This window comes from Nicotiana tabacum, chromosome 1, assembly GCF_000715075.1.
Source record: "Nicotiana tabacum cultivar K326 chromosome 1, ASM71507v2, whole genome shotgun sequence".
NCBI classification, from domain to species: Eukaryota; Viridiplantae; Streptophyta; class Magnoliopsida; order Solanales; family Solanaceae; genus Nicotiana; species Nicotiana tabacum.
This window is the reverse complement of record NC_134080.1, coordinates 93,113,547-93,127,186: the sequence shown is the minus strand read 5'-3', so window position 1 is coordinate 93,127,186 and position 13,640 is coordinate 93,113,547.

Here is a 13,640-nt window from a genome sequence, read left to right as displayed (position 1 = left end):
ACGTCGTTTCAGGAGATGCCTGGGTAGCCGGTTTTGGACTGGACCTGATCGAATTGGTTTGGGCCTATTTTTTGGTGTTTTTCCTTGGCCCAAACCGTTTTCTTCATTCTTTTCTCCCTTTTTTTTTTTTTCTAATCTTAAAACTAAAAATAAAAATGAAATTCAAACAAACATAATTATCAAAATATTTAAATAGGTTAAATCGCACCCTAGAATATTTTTGTGAATTTTTCTTTTACTGAATGAATTATGGTCTAATTACCAGATCATACACATTTTGTACTTTGTTTAATAATATAAAAAAAATGGACAAAATGGACAGACCCACACATGACTAGCAGCACAAGTTACGGAAAATTGAAAATTGTACAGCGAGGTCCTTTGTTACTATTTCTTTTGGAGTGACTGTCCGTGAAGCAAAAATCACGTGCTTACAGCTGCCCCTCTTTGCACGAAGACACGAAGGGTTTTCGCGCAAAGATAAAGCGAGCGATTTTTGCCCGTCCGAATACTCCGTGTGAAGCATTTTTTGAAAGAGTTTTGACCGAACCTTTGCTTCAGAGGTTTCCTACATATCCTGGGCTGAACAGGAATCAGGTCAATGTAGTTCGGGAAATTTTGGTAGCTGGGACTACCGTGTGACTGTATTGCTTGCTGTTGTTGTTGTGCGCTGTTGTATACTGTTGTAGGATGCTACTGCTCAACCGATCTCCCTATTACATTGCTCTAAAAGGAAAACAAGAAGCTAAGCTAAATTGAGGATCCTGAAATCTTATCCATCTTCAACTTGTTCTTGTTGCTTTGCTTTCTTGTCGGCTAACACTCTCCTCCGATGCCTTTATCTTGTGACTTTGGGAGATGATGCTAGTCCTTTGCTGACGTTTGAATGCCAGTTTACATTACTTTGCTTGATCCGCTGGGGACACGACTTTCTTCTTTAAATCTTCCAATGGCTTCTTCAGTGGTATGTTTCTTCATCAGCATCGTCATGCTGGGCATGCTACAATGTTTCCAAACTGCTTCTTTTGAGATGCGTTCCTTTTTCCTTTTGAATTGCACACTTGCCTCTGCAGTTGTCTGCTTCTTGGTGCTGCGGATTTTATTGTTTTTCCTGCTTGGGGCTTTCTGTTGTAACCTTCCGTCTTCAGGTGGGGCTACTGATTCCAAACTCTAGAGCTAAAATATATTCCCGCATTATACTGGTGGGCGACCTAGAACTTAAAATGTATTCCCGCATTATACTGGTGGGCGACCTAGAACTTTAAATGTATTCCCGCATTATACTGGTGGGCGACCTAGAACTTAAATGTATTCCCGCATTATACTGGTGGGCGACCTAGAACTTAAATGTATTCCCGCATTATACTGGTGGGCGACCTAGAACATAAATGTATTCCCGCATTATACTGGTGGGCGACCTAGAACTTAAATGTATTCCCGCATTATACTGGTGGGCGACCTAGAACTTAAAAGTATTCCCGCATTATACTGGTGGGCGACCTAGAACTTAAATGTATTCCCGCATTATACTGGTGGGCGACCTAGAACTTAAAAGTATTCCCGCATTATACTGGTGGGCGACCTAGAACTTAAATGTATTCCCGCATTATACTGGTGGGCGACCTAGAACTTAAATGTATTCCCGCATTATACTGGTGGGCGACCTAGAACTTAAAAGTATTCCCGCATTATACTGGTGGGCGACCTAGAACTTAAAAGTATTCCCGCATTATACTGGTGGGCGACCTAGAACTTAAATGTATTCCCGCATTATACTGGTGGGCGACCTAGAACTTAAATGTATTCCCGCATTATACTGGTGGGCGACCTAGAACTTAAATGTATTCCCGCATTATACTGGTGGGCGACCTAGAACTTAAATGTATTCCCGCATTATACTGGTGGGAGACCTAGAACTTAAATGTATTCCCGCATTATACTGGTGGGCGACCTAGAACTTAAAAGTATTCCCGCATTATACTGGTGGGTGACCTAGAACTTAAATGTATTCCCGCATTATACTGGTGGGTGACCTAGAACTTAAATGTATTCCCGCATTATACTGGTGGGTGACCTAGAACTTAAATGTATTCCCGCATTATACTGGTGGGCGACCTAGAACTTAAATGTATTCCCGCATTATACTGGTGGGCGACCTAGAACTTAAAAGTATTCCCGCATTATACTGGTGGGCGACCTAGAACTTAAAAGTATTCCCGCATTATACTGGTGGGCGACCTAGAACTTAAAAGTATTCCCGCATTATACTGGTGGGTGACCTAGAACTTAAATGTATTCCCGCATTATACTGGTGGGTGACCTAGAACTTAAATGTATTCCCGCATTATACTGGTGGGTGACCTAGAACTTAAATGTATTCCCGCATTATACTGGTGGGCGACCTAGAACTTAAAAGTATTCCCGCATTATACTGGTGGGCGACCTAGAACTTAAATGTATTCCCGCATTATACTGGTGGGTGACCTAGAACTTAAATGTATTCCCGCATTATACTGGTGGGCGACCTAGAACTTAAATGTATTCCCGCATTATACTGGTGGGCGACCTAGAACTTAAATGTATTCCCGCATTATACTGGTGGGCGACCTAGAACTTAAAAGTATTCCCGCATTATACTGGTGGGCGACCTAGAACTTAAAAGTATTCCCGCATTATACTGGTGGACGACCTAGAACTTAAAAGTATTCCCGCATTATACTGGTGGGTGACCTAGAACTTAAATGTATTCCCGCATTATACTGGTGGGTGACCTAGAACTTAAATGTATTCCCGCATTATACTGGTGGGTGACCTAGAACTTAAAAGTATTCCCGCATTATACTGGTGGGTGACCTAGAACTTAAAAGTATTCCCGCATTATACTGGTGGGTGACCTAGAACTTAAATGTATTCCCGCATTATACTGGTGGGTGACCTAGAACTTAAATGTATTGAAATTGTTTCCCCGTTCTTCCGAGAAAATTTTCGACAATCGGCAGAAAATTTTCTGCCCCGGTTTTTGGTGACTTCCATGGCATTGCATCTTGCTGCCCTCATCAATCCTCTGTTCCCCTGCAATAGACAAAAGGATTTAATTAGTTTTTATCGTGGTGGTAGAGGGTGCCTTTCTGGCGAGCAATTTTTCTCTCTTCCTCTTTTCTTGCTCTTTGTCCCCATAATTGGTTGGCGGGCAAAGTTGCCTGTTGGGGGTCTCTAGCCTGCTGGGGATTGGTTTTCAGTTTATCCCCTACTCTGCTTTCTCTTTAAACACATGATGTGGGAGTCCGCTTCTAACTCTCGAAACCACTCCCTTTGGAGCTTACTTCTTCCAAAATTTCCGGGCACAATCACTGCATTGCCCGGGACCGGCCTTTAAGACTGTTTGTATTATCCTGCGCTGGATGAATTCCCCTTTGGTTCCTGGTAGTAAGCTTTGAAAAATCCTTTAAAGACACTTTTTTAGGAAAAGAAATAAAGATATGGAAAAGAGAAAAACTTTCTTAGCCAATATTTTGTGGGAAGAGACAATCCACAGAACTTATCTGGAGGACAAAACTGGTCCCCGTGATCATGGCGTGCACCATAGATTCCGACCCAGTCTATTTGTATCGATTGATCTGCTCGATGGTTTGACCTGCTGGGGATGATAAAGGAGTGTTCACTTCGTTTCGAATGTGGTAGCTTTGCTGATCTGTCTTGTCGCCTCATAGTGCCCTTCGAGGGGTTTTCACTAATGAGACTCTCTCTTTTCTCTCATCTCCCGGCGCCTTATGGTGCCTGTGAAGGTTTTCACCAATAAGACTCTCTCATTTCATAGCCCTCATCTTACATCGCCTCTCGGTGCCTGTGAAGGTTTTCACCGATAAGGCTCTCTCATTTTATTTCTTTCGAGGAATCGGGGCGTTGTAGATACGACCCTCTCTTCTGGAGACTCCTTTGGCTATCAATTCATTCCCAGTCTTACGATCCTCTTCTTTGCTGGGGATTGGTGTATTATTCTCGGTCTTATTTGCCTGACTCGACATATTTTGAACATTGATCGGGAGGTCTTTTGGACGTTGAATGTTGGTTCTGGTGTGGAGTTAAAGAAAGGATATGAAAAAATGAAAATAATTTGATGGGTGATGTGCTACAACTTTTGGAATCAAACCTTTGTTGGAATTTTAAAACATAATTTCTGCCCCAGGTATCTTGCTTGGGGAATTTATTTTTTATACTTATGTTGCGCTATGTGCGTTACGCACGCTTTACGCACACTATGTACATTATGCATCCTATATTCACTATGATGCATACTATGACCGAGCCGTGAGGCGCCTACGTATCCTCTTTGAGGAATCAGGTCAAACGTAGTTCCCACGGTTTTATATTCCTTGATTTTTCTTTTCTTTCTTTTCATTTTCTTTTCCTTTTCTTTTTCTTTTTCCTTTTTTTCGTATTAGTGATTCCAAAAGAGGGGTATTGAAAGAATTTGCTCAAGGCTCAAAGGGGGAAGCGAGGGTTAAAAGTGTTTGGATAGAAGAAAGAATTGCCTCCGTCATCTCATTATTCAACAAATGCCAAATACAAACAAATAAACCAAAATTGCCATAATTTAAAGAAATTACGCATAATATCTCTTGACTGCATCTGAATTGATAGCCATGTCGACACATCTACCTTCGACATCTGTCAAACACAAAGCACCATTGGCCAAGACTCTGGTCACTATATAAGGCCCTTGCCAATTTGGGGCGAATTTGCCTTTCGCCTCGACCTGATGTGGGAGGATCTTCTTCAATACCTGCTGCCCTACTTCAAACTTCCTGGGGCGCACCTTTTTATTATACGCTCTTGCCATTCTCTTCTGGTACAACTGACCATGGCACACTGCTGCCAATCTTTTCTCATCTATCAGGCTCAACTGTTCCAATCGAACTTTGACCCATTCATCATCATCAATCCCGGCTTCAGCGACAATTCGGAGGGACGGAATTTCGACCTCCGCTAGTATCACGGCCTCAGTTCCATACACCAACAAATAAGGAGTTGTGCCTATGGAAGTCCGGACGGTAGTGCGGTAACCCAACAAAGCAAAGGGCAATTTCTCGTGCCACTGTCTGGACCCTTCCACCATTTTTCGCAGTATCTTCTTGATATTCTTATTGGCTGCTTCGACTGCTCCATTTGCCTTAGGACGATATGGGGTGGAATTGCGGTGTGTAATCTTGAATTGTTGGCATACCTCTTTCATCAGGCTGCTATTGAGATTCGCACCGTTATCCGTGATGATCACTTTTGGGATCCCAAATCTGCAGATGATATGGGAGTGAACAAAGTCCACCACTGCCTTCTTGGTTACCGACTTGAAGGTTTTAGCCTCAACCCATTTGGTGAAGTAATCAATGGTCACCAGAATGAACCTGTGACCGTTGGACGCTGCTGGCTCGATGGGCCCAATGACATCCATGCCCCAGGCCACAAACGGCCAAGGTGCTGACATCGTATGTAACTCTGTTGGCGGAGAATGAATCAAATCTCCATGTATCTGGCACTGATGGCATTTCCTCACGAAAGTGATACAGTCGTGTTCCATGGTGAGCCAATAACACCCTGTTCGAAGGATTTTTCTTGCCAATACATATCCACTCATGTGTGGCCCACAAACTCCAGCATGTACTTCTGCCATAACCGTTGTTGCCTGCCTGGCGTCTATGCATCTCAACAATCCCAGATCCGGGGTTCTTTTGTACAATATTCCCCCACTGAGGAAGAAACCATTCGACAAACGCCGGAGGGCTCTTTTTTGGTCTCCAGAGGTATGTTCTGGATATATCCCCATCCTGAGGTATTCCTTGATATCATAAAACCAGGGTTCGCCATCTGCTTCTTCTTCTATGGCGTTGCAGTAGGCGTGCTGATCACGGACCTGGATGTGTAGATGATCAACATACATTTTGTCAGGGTGGTGCAGCATTGATGCCAAGGTGGCCAAGGCATCCGCAACCTCATTGTGAACTCTCGGGATGTGTTTGAACTTCACCGATCGAAATTGCTTGCTCAGATCATGCAAGCATTGTCGGTATGGTATGAGCTTTAGATCTCGTGTTTCCCATTCACCCTGAATTTGATGTACCAAGAGGTCCGAGTCTCCCAAGACCAAGACGTCTTGGACATCCATGTCGGCAGCCAGGCGCAGACCCAGAATGCAAGCCTCATATTCGGCCATATTGTTGGTGCAATAGAAGCGCAGTTGAGCCGTAACAGGATAATGCCGTCCTGTTTCAGAAATGAGTACTGCTCCTATTCCCACCCCTTTTGCGTTCGCAGCTCCATCGAAGAAAAGCTTCCAACCCGGTTCCTCAGGTAATTCCAACTCATTCGTATGCATCACCTCTTCGTCAGGAAAATACGTTCTTAAGGGCTCGTATTTTTCATCAACGGGATTCTCTGCCAAATGGTCTGCCAGTGCCTGGGCTTTCACGGCCGTCCTCGTTACGTAGATGATATCAAATTCTGTGAGCAGAATTTGCCATTTTGCCAACCTTCCCGTGGGCATAGGTTTCTGAAAGATATACTTCAACGGGTCCAAACGGGATATGAGATAAGTAGTATACGAAGACAGGTAGTGCTTCAACTTCTGAGCTACCCAAGTTAGGGCGCAGCATGTTTTCTCGAGTTGAGTGTACTTGACCTCATGCACTGTGAATTTCTTGCTAAGATAGTAGATGGCCTGCTCCTTCCTCCCTGTGTCATCGTGTTGCCCCAGTACACAACCAAATAAATTTTCCAAGACCGTCAGGTAAAGGATTAGGGGTTTCCCGGGCTTAGGTGGGACCAATACGGGTGGATTAGACAGATACCCTTTGATTTGGTCGAAGGCCTCCTGACACTCTGCTGTCCAACCTACTACAACATCCTTTCTCAGTAGCCGAAATATGGGCTAACAAGTTGCTGTGAGTTGAGCGATGAACCTGCTGATGTAATTGAGTCTACCCAGCAAACTCATTACCTCTGTTTTGTTCCTTGGCGGTGGCAAGTCTCGGATGGATTCAATTTTGGATGGGTCTAACTCAATCCCCCGTCGACTGACGATGAATCCTAGCAACTTTCCTGATGGAACCCCGAATGCGCATTTGGCCGGGTTAAGCTTGATATCATACCTCTGGAGTCTTTGGAAAAATCTCCTTAGGTCTGCCACATGGTCCTCCTGACGCCAAGATTTGATGATCACATCATCGACGTACACCTCTATTTCTTTGTGTATCATGTCATGAAACACAGCAGTCATTGCTCGCATGTACGTTGCCCCGGCGTTCTTTAACCCGAACGGCATTACCCGATAGCAGTAGGTTCCCCATGGCGTAATAAACGCTGTCTTCTCAGCATCCTCTTCGTCCATTAGGATCTGATGATATCCCGCATAGCAATCCACAAAGGATCCGATCTCGCGCCCAGCGCAATTATCGATCAGGATATGAATGTTGGGTAATGGGAAATTGTCCTTGGGACTTGCTTTGTTGAGGTTGCGGTAGTCGACGCACACCCTGATTTTTCCATCCTTCTTTGGGACTGGTACCACATTGGCCAGCCACTCGGGATATCGAGTGACCCGAATGACCTTCGATTGCAACTGCTTGATCACTTCTTCTTTGATTTTTACACTCATTTCTGTTTTAAATTTCCTTAGTTTTTGCTTGACCGGAGGGTATGCCGGGTCAGTGGGTAGTTTGTGAACCACTAAATTGGTGCTCAATCCAGGCATGTCATCATATGACCATGCAAAAACATCTTTGAATTCCCTGAGAGTTTCGATCAATTCTGCTTTGACATTCGGCTCAATGTGGATGCTAATTTTGGTCTCTTGGATGTTATCAGCGTCTCCTAGGTTTACAGCCTCAGTGTCATTTAGGTTAGGCTTGGGTTTCTCTTCAAATTGGCACAGTTCTCGATTTATTTCTTCGAAGGCTTCCCCTTCGTCACATTCGGATTCATTATCACAAACGACCTCTTGCATCATTGAGTCAGATTCAGATTGATTTATTAGACTAGGTCGAAGATCCGCTGTGCATGCCATGTCATTAGGACCAGTAAAAAGAGAACTGTTCAGAAAGAAAAAGAACAAAACAAGAAATTAAAACGGGACAAAAGAAAAGAACTTTATTAAATTTGCAGGATAAAAAGGGTTCACACTTTTACAAAACGAAAGTAAAATTGGGATTACACCCTTGAATAATCCGATCAAACAAACAAACAAACAAAACATTAATCAAAGCCTACTACCAAGACTCCCCTCGGACAGGAAGAGGAGTAACCGTCCAATTGTTGGTCTTGGCCTCAGGCCCCACAAATTGTATCTCTGCTCTGCTGGAACCCTCTCCAGCTTCCACCATACTGACATCCGCGAATAGTCTCTCAAAACTCTGATTCAGGTCTTCACTTATGCCGATCAAAGGTCCTCGAATCTTTGGGATCGCTGACCCCTTGGCACTAGCTTTAACAAAAGACCTTGAGAGGCGTGGCACTGGTTTAGGCAGAAACCAGACCCTCTTCTTCATTTTTCGCGCTTGCTTCCTGTCTGCTGTGGTTGGTTTGAACCCCAACCCGAAAGTTTCCAGATTCTTAGGAAGGGAGACAGGTTGGACTATCCCTTGAAGTTCAACTCCCAGGCCTTTTCCCGGCACAAACCCATTACCCAGCATTTCTGATACCATCATGACTGTTGCGGCAGCCACCCTAGGGTGCGGGATGATTTCTCCTTCAGAAATTTTGTTGGCCGACCCTGCATCGAGAATCTGGTAGACCCAGGGACCCTTGTCATCAGTGGTCTCTATGAAAGGCACAATGGTTCCGCCCATGGTGCCTGTTGTATCCTCGCCGTGCAACACGACCTCTTGTCTTTCCCACTCGAACTTCACTGTCTGATGTAGGGTAGAAGGCACCGCTTTAGCTGCATGAATCCAAGGTCGTCCTAACAGCAAGTTGTAAGATACCGTGGCGTCCAACACCTGGAATTCCATGGTAAACAGGACCGGGCCAATGGTTAGTTCAAGTACCACATCCCCCACAGTGGCTGTTCCGTTTCCGTCAAACCCCCGGACACAGATGCTATTCTCCCGGATTCTTCCACGGTCAATCTTTAACTGGTCCAGGGTGGATAATGGACAAATATTGGCGCTTGAGCCGTTATCCACCAATACTCGGGTTACCACCGAGTCTTCACATTTGACAGCTAGGTATAGAGCTTTGTTATGCTCCGTACCTTCCACCGGCAGGTCATCATCTGAGAATGTCACTCTGTTCACCTCGAAAATCTTGCTAGCAATGGTTTCCAGGTGGTTTACAGAAATCTCACTGGGTACATGGGCCTCGTTCAATATCTTTAACAGGGCCCGGCGATGTTCCTCGGAATGGAGGAGTAAGGACAATAGTGAGATCTGGGCAGGTGTTTTTCTCAGCTGCTCAACCATAGAATAGTCTTGCACTTTCATCTTCCTCAGGAAGTCTTCAGCCTCTTCTTCTGACACTGGCTTCTTGGTTGCCACTGGGTTGGTTTTTCTTAACTCCACCGGAGCAAAACATCGACCTGATCGAGTCAGCCCTTGCGCTTCACAACTGACTTCTTCCACCTGTTTTCCTTGGTACGTCACCACTGCTTTTTCATATTTCCAGGGCACAGCCCTGCTGTCAAGCATAGGCAGTTGGACCACCGGCTTTATGGTCACCCGTTCTCTACATACCCCTTTCAACATGACTGCCGGTGTGGGCAGGATCCCTGGTATTACCAATTTGCTTGGCTCGGGTTTGCTTGTTATGACGGACGGGTTCTTCCCCCATATTACTACCGGCTTGACGCCTTCTCCCTGCGACTGTACATTTGTTCCTCCACTGGTTAAGACTTCTTTTGGGGCAGCTTGGATCATCATCACTGTTTGTGAGGGTTTTCTTAATTCTCCTCCCTCACACACCAACTCAATCATGTGAGTTTCGTGGTGCGCTGGCAGTGGGTTTTGGTTGATGTTAGGAGCCTCTGGTGTCTGGACCTCGATCTTATTGGTGTCAATAAGATCCTGTATGGCATGCCTTAACTTCCAGCACTTCTCGGTATCGTGCCCGAGCATCCCTGAACAGTATTCACAACTGATTGAACGATCCAAATTCTGAGGCGGGGGATTTGGTTCCCGAGTATGGACAGGACTAACCAAACCCAATTGCCGCAGCTTGTGGAACACAGCGGTGTAGGTTTCTCCCAATTCGGTGAAGGTTCTTTGCTTCCGCAACCTGTCATTCCTAGCATCTGGATTTCCCCGGAAACCTGCCCCTGAAGGATTTCTATATGCCCTTGGTGGAGGGTAAGTGTTTTGTGGTGGTGCATATATGTTCTGGGGAGCCGGTGCGCGCCATTGTGGGCGAACCGGAGGCTGAGTGTATACCTGGGCTTGGTGTACGGAACAATGTGGTTCTCGAGGTGGATAGAAATTTTGTGGTGGGTTGTATGGGTAGTTTGACCTGTGAGGCCTGGGTTGGTTGTAGTGCGGCCTGCCAGCCCTGGACCAACTGCCTGCCTCGATCGTGGCAACCTCTTCTTTCTTTCTTCTTAGCGCACCTCCCGTGCCGCTTTGAATAGCCTGGGTTGTGGCCTTAAGTGCCGAATAGTTTAAGATCTTGTCCGACCTCAAACCTTCTTCTATCATGACCCCTATTTTGACCACCTCGTTGAAAGATTTTCCAACCGTTGTCACAAAGTGACCAAAGTAGGTTGGATCCAATGTCTGCAAAAAGTAGTCTACCATCTCATGGGAGGATCGACTCTAGCTGCTTGTTCTCTCCAGCGGAATCCGAACTCGCGAAAACTTTCCCCGGGTTTCTTCCTAGTTCTCAATAACGTGAGACGGTCAGGGACTATCTCTAGATTGTACTGGAAATGACCTGCAAAAGCCTGTGCCAGATCGTCCCACGTGTACCACCTGCTGAAATCCTGCCTGGTATACCATTCCAGTGCAGATCCGCTCAGACTTTGGCCGAAATAAGCTATCAAAAGCTCATCCTTGCCTCCTGCCCCTCTCATTTTGCTATAGAATCCCCGCAAATGTGCCATGGGATCACCGTGCCCTTCATATAAATCAAACTTGAGCATCTTGAACCCTGCCAGGAGTTGGACATCTGGGAAAGGGCACAGATCTTTGTATGCCACGCTGACTTGGTTTCCCAGCCCGTGTAAGTTCCTGAAGGATTGCTCCAGGCTTTTGAACTTTCTCAACACTTCATCCTGTTCAGGGGCCTTAACCGGCTTCTCAACCTCCGCCGGTACTTCCAAATGGGGATTGTAAGCCTGTGGTTCGGGTGCATGGAATGTAGGCTCAGGGGGATAGTATTGTGTATCATGAGCCTGAAACAATGGCTCACTGGTCGTTCGCTGCAAAGGGGCTGATGCAGGTCCCACAAAAATGGGAATATTGGGTGTTGGGAGAGGTTGATGGGGTGGTGGAGCTTGGGAATCATGAGGGCTTCTTTCTTGATGATAGAGGGGATTTGGGCGGCTTGTGGAAGGGCCAGAGTGAGGGTACTCCGGACACGTGTCCCAGTGTCTCAGGGCTCTTTTGCGTTTTGGCCAGGGCTAGCTGCATTGCATGCATCTCTAGTCCCATCCTTTCAATCTTTTCCATTGCCTCTTTTAGCAACTGGCTTATCGGCCTTTCTTCCTCATTACTATTCTCAGAAGTAGTCATGCTTGTTGCTACCGGTCCTTTGGATCTGGTTTGGTATGAATGTGTTGCCAGAATTCTTTAACAACTAACTGTCTGGTATCAGACAACAACAAACTTTGTTAGTGTTAGAGCTTAACAGATTTGATCATAACACATAGAGGATGCAATGCACCTAGGCAGTTAATCGTTTCTACATGCTTTGCCTCAAACAACATACGTCATCCCGGTTTGCTCATTCATCCATTTTTAAAGTACTTTGGGAAACCCTGTGTTTTATTTTGTATTTTTATTTTTATTTATTAAAAGCGGTCGAATCTTATGGGGATTGCCTACGTATCACGTCCCCGCGTGAATCAGACCAGGCGTAGTTCTGCCTTAAAGTAAAGAAACACACAATTCTTGTGAAATCATTAAATTCATTCTCAAAATTTTGCTATTACAAATTACTTCAAGCAAGGAATAGCAATAGTACAGACTCCACAGTTCTTAACCCGTTTTGAAGAAAGGAAAACAACATATGGAAAAGCGACAAAGCCAAATAAACAGGACTCAACCAAAACTAATTCTCCAATTTAAGGGGCCGCGAGGCATCATCCGGCCTTTTCGCGGCTCTAGGTGTAAGGTCTCTTTGCAAGCTCTTCAACTCGTTCATAATCCGGCGGACGCAGCCCATGATGGAAACAAGGAGGGTCTTCCGAGGTGTTCGCTCATATGCCAAGCATTTCGTATAGATGTAATGCCCTATTTCATCAATCCTTCCCCGGATGTTGTCCCTTTCTGTGAACAAATGCCTTATCTGTTGGTTCTTCAATCCCAGTGTTTGCGCATTGTTGGCAAGCTGATCCTGGAACATCTCCATTTGCCTTTCTATTCTGGTCATTGCATCGCAATATTGCCTTCTGTCGGCTTGGGCATTTCGTGTTTGCTTGAGGATCCTTTCTCGAAGAGAGGCATTCGTTTCCCTTAATGTCCCGATGCTCAGTTCATACTCCCTTATGACTTGTTGCAGGCGCTGCCTCCGAGCCATCGCACCCTTCGCCCACTTGGTTCGCAATTTTGCTGTGCTGGCCCTGGCTTTTTCCAAATCTTCCTGGCATTCCGCAACCTGATCTTTTAACCCTGCTATCAATCTTTTATCTGCCCGGCTTCCTAGCTGGCTATTAGCCTCCTTTTTCATTCTCTGGATCTGAGCTTTGAGGATCTCGCCTTCTCTGATTAACTTGTTCTTTTCTCCCTTGTGGGCAGCAGACTGTAATTGGCACTCAAACTTCATATCCTGAACTTGTTGCTTCAGTTTGCCTGCTTTGACAAGATATTCCTGCTCTTTGGCCAACCAGCCCCACTGTTCTTGTGAAGATTTGGCAAATTCTTGCAGGTGAGGTCTTTTGGTCGGTCTTCCAGATGATGTCTCCCCTTTGTACCAGGCCTGATACCCGGGCGAAACTTCCCCTTTTGTCCGATTCATTACACAAGTATTTGCTTCTAAGTATTTACATTGGCTCCAAATTTGACGAACCCTTGCTTCAGGAAACTGGCCGTCGGGACTGATCTCGATTACCTGGATGCTCAGATCCTCGTCTTTCGGCACTATCTGATACCTCCCAAGTTGCCTTAAAACCCGATGCGGCGCGTATGGTTGAATACTTTTAAGTCCCATTAAGAGAAAATGGGGCCTGGCTGCTGGCATGTATATGACTTCGTCGATCGGTAGCCACCCTAGCGCCCACTGTACTTGACTGGCGTTGAGGGTATGGAAATATGAGGTCCATGCTATAATTCCTTCTGGTAGGTAGGTTTCATCAACTCTGGTATAGAACTCCTCTATGCAGGTCTTTCCAGCGGATCCATGGCTCAGAAACTGGGCTCGGTGACATAGGTGTTCGATCATCCACATTTGCAACAACAAATTGCAACCCTCGAAAAAGCTTTCTCCGGCTTTGCAAGAAGTGAGTG